This window comes from Capsicum annuum, chromosome 9 (assembly GCF_002878395.1).
Source record: "Capsicum annuum cultivar UCD-10X-F1 chromosome 9, UCD10Xv1.1, whole genome shotgun sequence".
In the NCBI taxonomy this organism is placed as follows: Eukaryota; Viridiplantae; Streptophyta; class Magnoliopsida; order Solanales; family Solanaceae; genus Capsicum; species Capsicum annuum.
This window is the reverse complement of record NC_061119.1, coordinates 149,122,022-149,128,465: the sequence shown is the minus strand read 5'-3', so window position 1 is coordinate 149,128,465 and position 6,444 is coordinate 149,122,022.

The window sequence follows — 6,444 nt, the reverse complement described above, 5'->3', positions numbered from 1 at the left end:
GTCATACAGAAGGAGGTGACAATCCATAATATAATAATATGCCAGTCTGAAGGAGGTAACGATCCAAACATGATATCATGTCATGCTGAAGGAGGTGACGATCCAAACATGATAATATGTCACGCTGAAGGAGGTGACCATCCATAACATAATAACATGTCTCTCTGAAGGAGGTGGTAATTCAAACATGATGACATGTCATACTGAAGGAGGTGACGATTCAAGCATAATGACATGTCACACTGAAGAAGGTGACAATCCATAACATAATAACATATTGTCTTCAATAAAAAGATTATTTGATGCACCTTCTTAAAGGGTGGAAAATCCAAATATAATAAGATGTGTCATCTCGAATGGGGTGATAATTGAGGCGGTCTTTCATAACGTCACTTGCATAACTCAAACAACACTCATTTATAACATAACAATTTGTTGTAACTAAGCCAGGAGTGTAACAGAAGATATAGTTTAGATATAAAGTCATTTGACTCATGATAATTTAGAGATAGATAGTGTTTTAAATAATATCTTCATATCTCAATTATTGTGCCCGATCATTTTCCTATAGAATTAGAAAAGTGTTAGAGATCATAACAAAGTAATAGAAACATAAATCAAAAGAAAAAAAATGAGAAGAGAAGTTGTCTTGGTTATTATGGCAAGACCATAGTGGATCTGGTAATTTCCTTTATCAAGCTTAACATTGTCAACGTTGTGGCGTCATTGTTCCTGCATCCAAAGAAATATTCTTAGTTTTGAGAGGCTGACTTTGTTGGTTTTTCCTTGCTTTCCTGATTTTCCTTGTTGATCATCGATTTACAGGATTGAAGTGCAGTCTTTGTGAAATTTTTGAGGATCTCCCTCAAAAATTCTGCCGCGGTTTAGAAACTCTCGAACTTCTTTGTAACTTATGACATTTTTGGTATGGAATTTGTGAGATCTTCTCAAAAGTTCTACCAAAGTCTACAATGCAAAATACTTGAGTCCGTTATGGCATATCATAACTTGAAATTTTAGAACTTCTCAAAATTATGCACCGATTCAGCTTCAGCAACGTCTGATGTTTAACTTTGTAGCAAATGTCAAGTTTTTGTGAACTTTTTGTGACCTTCTCAAAAATTTCTGCCCCAGTTACACGCTTCTATTTCATCTCTATGTAACTTGAAAAAAGATCCTCTTAAACAAAGTCTTATAGAGAATATGATCGAGCTAGTGTGGTGCTCGCATATTCTATTGAGGTAGGAATTGTATCAAACATATCCACCATAAGATAGAAAAATAAATTTTCTAAAGGGCTGACCAAAGCTGACATAGGCCGCCTACGTATCTCATTTTTATAATTCAGGTCAGACGTAGTTCATAAAAAAGTGCATTTATAAGAAAATAAAATCATAAGATGTGATTACAAGGAAATAAAGTAATAAAGTGCAATTACAAGGAAAACAAGAAAAGATAACTATAACTTCAGCATGCAAGATGGAAGAATGTCAAAAGTATGCCTTTGAGGCAACTTCAGTCTTCTTTTCGACTATGATGCCAATGATTATTTTTCTTTTTTCTTTGTGAAGTGGGCAAGTTTGATTACCAACACAAATCAGTTTCTCTTTAAAAAAAGGGAAAACACTCAAAAGGTAAAAGTGTTAGTTCATGAATTGTAATAATTGATAAAGTAATATATGAGACAAATCAAGCAAATATAGATAAAGAAAAATAATGATGCAATTTAGCTCAAAAATAATTTATAATGCGTCTTATCATACATGGTACCTTTTAAGCCAAAGGTAAGCCTAACGTTGTAGGATATACATGACATTTGTAAAATATTCCATTGCCCCTAAAATATTATACAAACTTCATTAATAAATTAAATGGGGATACAAAATGAGGGAAAGGGAAAATACATGGTATCAATCCCGCGTAGGAGAGAAAATCTAAACTAAGCCTCCTGGGAAGTCCTTCGATCTTAAACTTCTTGAAATGTCTGAATATCTTTCCTATGAAGATTTTCTTTTGATTAAGAGAAATTATGTAAATAATACACTCAAACCCAAGGGGTAATTGTCTGTAAAATCTAGTATTATATCCTTCAATTAAACGCATGAAGGATGATCATCTATTATGACTCATGGTCAAATAGATGTTAGGCAGGTTCTCTAATGGTCCCAATACCCCCTCTGGTATTGAGTCATCCTAGGCTCATGTCTAAATAGATTTTTGATTTTGCTCTAGCCTAGGTCTATAGAATGGGCTTCGGCCAGGTTCCTAAGTGGACGAATTGGGTTTGGAAATATGAACAGTCATCGGAAGCCTCACATATAGATAAACCATCGTATTTCCAACACTTGATTCGGAATTGAACAATAGGGGTCGAGACATTCACAAAACCCCAAAACAATTTAATAATCATCATGCGGGATTATTCCATGCAATGCAACAGTTAAATTTTGTAGAATTTATACATATAAGCACATAAATAGTTTAATAATTAGTCAAAGAAGCTAATTCAAATATTTGGTTAGAACCTAGTTAAAGTTCCCCAACGGAGTCGTCATTTCTGTTTTGGTCCCTTTTTTATTTCAAAGGGTTGGAAACATTATTTTTGACTTTTTAATTTCAAAATTTGTATTTTTGAAATTTGAATTTGATTTTGGTGGGAATTGAGTAGAAATTATAAGAGTTTTGGGGAATTTAGGGTTATTTAAAATATAACCATAATTGAAATTTAAAATTTAGCCAAATTTATTTAATTTTGATCAAATTGAAAATCAATTGGCCGATTGCATTATAATTATGTCCAATTTAATTTCAATTATGGCCAAATCTAATAGATTGGATACATTAAATTAAAATTTCATACAAACTAATACTTTCTTTAATCCCGAGCTTCTCGATTTAATAATATCAACTAAATATTTCTCCAAATAAATTAATTTTGAGAATAAATTTTATTTAAATCAAGACTTTATCCGTTTAGATTAATTTTTCAAGCTTAATCAGTAAAAGTTCAATTTTGTGAAAAATGTTCATTTAAGTAACAAAATTTATACAATTTCAAATATTTAAATACGAAAATGTATAATCATCAATTAAATTACAAAATTAACCCAACTAAATATTTTAGAGCGCATTTATCCAGATGAAATAAATATTTTGATTTTATTAGAAATTGAAGAAACACATGGTTAAATTTAGTCGTGGAGGGCAAAAATTAGGTGTCAATAGGTAGGGCAAGAGATCAGTCAAGAGCCCATCCAGGTGGTGCACGTGGTCAGTTATATGCAGTACCTGCTAGGCCCGAGACTGACTGTTTGGATGTTGTTATCACAGTTATGATTTTGGTGTGCCATCGATCAACCTTTTCTTTATTTGATTCAGGATCCACTTACTCTTATGTATTTTCTTATTATGCCCTATGGTTAGAGTTATCTTAGAATTCATTTATGTCTTTATGTGTATCTACTCCTGTGGGCAATTCTATAATAGTTGATCAGGTTTTTAGATCTTGTGTTATGACTATTACAGATATTGATACTCATGTTGATCTTATTATATTATACATAGTTGATTTTGATGTGCTTCTGGTCATAGACTGGTTATCCTACTATCATGCGATCATGGATTATTTTGCCAAGACTGTTACCTTAGTCATGCCTGATAGACTCCTGATCATGTGGTAGGTAGTTGTTACCCATGAGTCGACGAGGATTATTTCTTATGTTTGTGATAGGATACTTATCGTGAAGGGTTATGAATCTTATCTCATTTATATTCATGATGTTAGTATAGAGAGTTTGTCTCTTGACTCTATTCTAGTAGTCCATGAGTTTCTTGATGTTTCCCTACCGATCTGTCTGGCATTCCTTCTTCCTGTGAGATTGAGTTTGTTATTAATCTTGAGCCTAGCACCTGACCTATTTTTATGGAACCTTACATTATGACTCCTATCGAGCTTAAAAATCTAAATTCTCACCCTTAGGATCTTCTTGTCAAGGGTTTTATTAGATCGAGTGTATCCCCCTGGGGAGCTCCTGTATTTTTTGTAAAGAAGTAATATGCTCCATGCATATGTATATTGATTATAGGCAGCTTAATAAGGTGATGGTGAAAAACCATTATCCTATACCTCATATTAATGACCTGTTTGACTAGCTTCAGGGTGAAATAGTGTTTTCTAAGATTGATTTGAGGTTTGGCTACCATCAATTGAGGATTCAGGTTGAGAATATTTCAAAGATAGCCTTTAAGACACGTTATCGTCAGTATGAATTCTTAGAGATGTCCTTTGGATTTGATGAATTAAGTATTCAGGCCTTATTTGGTCTTCTTTATGATTGCAATTATTGATAACATCCTTGTGTATTTGAGTAAAGAGGAGCACGTATAATATTAAAGGGTAGTGCTCTAGACTTTGAGATATCATTTTCTTTTTGTCAAGATCTCTAAGTGTGACTTTTGGATTGAGTCAATGACATTTCTTGGTCATGGAGTGTCTAAGGATGGGATTATGGTGGACTCGACAAAGAGTGAGGCTATTCATTATTAAGCCAGGTCCATAACTCCGATTAAGGTTTGCAGCTTTAGTAGCTTGGCTAGTTATATAGATGATTCATTGAGGGTTTAGCTATTGTTTCAACACCTATGACTAGATTGACTCGAAAGGAGGTTCCTTTTTTATGGTTCAAGAAATATGGGTCGAGTTTTGGGAAGCTCAAGGTGTTCATTACTTTGGCTCCTATTTTGACTTTTCCTGTTGAGGGTGAGGAATTCACCATATTTTTTATGCTTCTGTTGTTGGTTTGGAATGTGTGTTCATGTAGTGGGGTCGTGTTATTGCTTATTCTTTAAGGCAGCTTAAGGTACACGAGTGCAACTACCCTACTCATGATTTGGAGTTAGCAGTGGTATTTTTTGCACTTAAGATTTGGAGGCATTATCTTTATGGTGTGCATTGTGAGATTTTCACAGATCATCCCAGTTTTCAACATTTTATGACAAAGAGAGAGCTAAATGCTAGGCAGCATAAATGGATGGAGCTGCTTAAGGATTATGATATCTCCATCTTGTATCATCTGAGCAAGGAGAATATGGTAGCAGAGCCTTGAGTTGGAAGGCAGTGAGTATGAGTTGCTTGTCTTGTATTTTAGTTTCTCAGAGGTCATTGGCATATTCAGTATTTAGTTAACTTGATCATACGACTTGATACTTCAGATCCTAGGAAGATTTTTGCGAGTGTTGAGGTGAGGTCCTTGCTATTTTAGAAAATTTTGGATAGCTAATTTGAGGATAAGAGTCTTTGTATCCTTTGTGATCAGGTGTTGAGTGGTGAGTTAAATAGGGCTATCATAGATTTTGAGGGTATCGTGAGGTTTGATAGCTGCATTTGTGTTTCGAGGGTTGATGACTTGATTCGGTCAATTTTATATGAGGCTTACATCTCTAGGTATTCTATTCATATGGGTACAGTAGATGTATAGAGACTTGAGACAGCATTATTGGTAGAGTGTCATGAAGAGAGATATGGCAGACTTTATAGATCGTTGCCTATGTTCTTAGTAGGTGAAGGCTGAGCATCACCGACCAGGTGAATTGATTCAGAGGTTACCCACTTCAGAGTGGAAATAGGAACAGATTACCATGGACTTTGTTAGTGGTTTTCCCGTACTTCTTGTAGTTCTAATGGTATTTGGGTCATTGTAGATTGGTTGACCAAGTCAGCATATCTCATTTCTATCCAGATGCCCTTTAGCGCTAAGAGGTTAACCCGTATTTATGTGCATGAGATAGTTCATCTGTATGGTGTGCCTATATCTATCATTTCATACCAAGGCTTTGTGTACACTTCTAACTTTTAGAGAGTTTTCCATGAGGATTTGGGTACTTAGCTGAATCTTAGTAAGCCTTCCATCCACAGACTAATGGCCAGTCGGAGCAGACTATTCAGTTTTTGAGGATATGCTCTAAGCCTGTGTTATAGATTTTAAAGGTCATTTGGAGCAGGACTTACCTCGAAAGATTTATCAAATAATAATAATTCGAGTATTGTGATGGAACGTTTTGAGCCTTTGTATGGTAGGCGATGCCCTGCCCCGATTTGATATTTTGAGACTTTTGAGGTTAGAACTCGTGATACTAATTTTTCTTCAAGAGTTGTCAAATAGAGCTAAGGTGATTTAGGATAGGTTAAGAGCAGCATAGAGTAGGTAGAAGGCTTATGTAGATCATAGGCTTTATTCCTTAAGATTTGGAGTTGGTGATTGGGTAGTCCTCTATTTGTCGCCCATGAAGAGAATGATAAGATTTGGGATAAAGGGCAAGCTCTGCCCCAGATATATTAGACCCTTTGAGATTCTTCGCACAGTGGGGGAGATGGTTTATGAATCATCCTTACCCCTAGATTTTGTTGTTTTCCCATCTGGTTTTCCATGTTTCCATATTGCAGCA